Here is a 1,829-nt window from a genome sequence, read left to right as displayed (position 1 = left end):
TCTTCCTTTATGTTTTTTTTTTAATTATGTTAGCCATTACTTAATTTCACTAATCTGACACGTGTTAGGCATGTACTGAACACTTGTTAATATAAGTATACAAACATATAAACTTATTTATATGAATTTATTTTTAATATAAAATTGATAAATTTTTTGAAATAATTCTTTTTAATTATTGTATCATTATCACATCGGTGTCCTAGTTTTTTACAATTGACATGTTACCATATCTATTTGGTATCATATTTATGTCTCGTATCTATATCTCATTTTTATTTTTGTAACTCTGAGATATTTTGCTTTTATAAATAGGTATTTTCACGAAAATAAGTTTAATTTATGTTGAGATAGAGAATAAAAATTGACACTTAAGGACGTTGATACTTGAGACTTTGATTCCCCTTAGTGTGAAGCTTGCATCTTGCAATTACTTGGGTAGAGAATGTGTTTCACTTAAAATTCACTCAAGAGAAAATAATCAAATAACCAACCATATGCGAGAGAGGATAACTTTTTTTTTTTTTAATCTTTGAGAAATAATAAAGAATAAAAATTAAAACATGGCATGAATGACATCTTCTTGAATCTTTGATTTGTTCTGGTAAATGTATATATAAAAAAAAAATCTTATATATTTTTAGATATAATTTAAGATTACCTATTTAATAAAACTCCATCCAAACTTTTACTCATAAATTTAGTTATTATTTGTATACAATTGTTAATATGTAAGAAAATACACGTACAAAATGTTTATACTATTGGAAATACACTAGTCTCGGTTGTTTGACTAAAACAATGCAACCATTGTCCAAACTAAAGAATTTGATTCGAAGCTATCTCCTAATAGAGGGAGGCTCAATTAGACTTTGTTGTAAGATTCGACCATATCAATTTGAATAGCGTTCTCCACAACTATAAATATCGAACTACAAAGTATTCACGAGCAAAGTATGTTTGTTGAAACTATCTATAAAAGTGTTCTTAAGTGAGTTGTGGATAAGATTTGCCTTAAAATCTAGTTCCAATTAAGGGTGTCAATGATGAAGAAGTGCAAGCTGTTGGAAGGTTTGCCATGGAAAATTTTAGAGGTGGTAGATATAATTTATTTTACAAGCGTGTGGTGAACGGTCGGTCTTTTTCAGTCTCATATAGGATTTGTTAACAAATTTTATATTATTGTGATAGAAGCTATAAATGACCATTATATTTATTGGTCAGATATTGCAATTGTGAAGAAGTGAAGAAGTCCTCCTCATATAGGCTTTTTTTTTTTTTTTTCTCTCATATAAGAAGTCCTCCTTATATAAGTATCTCCTTAAATACCTAACATGTTAAGTATCTCCTTAAATACCTAACATGTTACATTAACTCATACTTAAAAAAATCATTTCTTTCATTTGGAGATGCGGGGTATCGAAATTAACTCATACTGAAAAAAATCATTTCTTTCTTTTGGAGATGTGGGGTATCGATCCCCGTACCTCTCACATGCTAAGCGAGCGCTCTACCATCTGAGCTACATCCCCACAATTTTTGCATCACAAAACCCTAAATTTTTCTTCATCAATAATAGTGAAAATGAAGAAATATTGCTACACAACAGGTCATGAATAAGGAAAAATTGAAAAGAAACAATATTTTTTAATAATAGATAGTCTTATTTTTGGAGATGTGGGGCATCGATCCCCGTACCTCTCACATGCAAAGCGAGCACTCTACCATTTGAGCTACATCCCCATGATTCTTACATCCTAAAACCCTAAATGTTCTATCATCAATAATAGTGAAAATAAAAAAATATCAAAATATTAATAACAAATAGT

General features: G+C 29.1%; 1 non-coding gene across 1 annotated transcript; it reads right to left on the bottom strand.

The window, feature by feature from the left end:
• Positions 1–1,459: 1,459 nt before the first annotated feature.
• Positions 1,460–1,532, bottom strand: TRNAA-AGC. The gene has a single exon. It is a non-coding gene; the product is annotated as a tRNA-Ala (tRNA).
• Between the last annotated feature and the right edge of the window lie 297 nt (positions 1,533–1,829).

The sequence above is a fragment of the Cucurbita maxima genome, unplaced genomic scaffold (assembly GCF_002738345.1).
Source record: "Cucurbita maxima cultivar Rimu unplaced genomic scaffold, Cmax_1.0 Cma_Scf00210, whole genome shotgun sequence".
Classification (NCBI taxonomy): Eukaryota; Viridiplantae; Streptophyta; class Magnoliopsida; order Cucurbitales; family Cucurbitaceae; genus Cucurbita; species Cucurbita maxima.
Note: the sequence above shows the minus strand (reverse complement) of the source record. Positions and strands in the feature narration are given on the sequence as shown.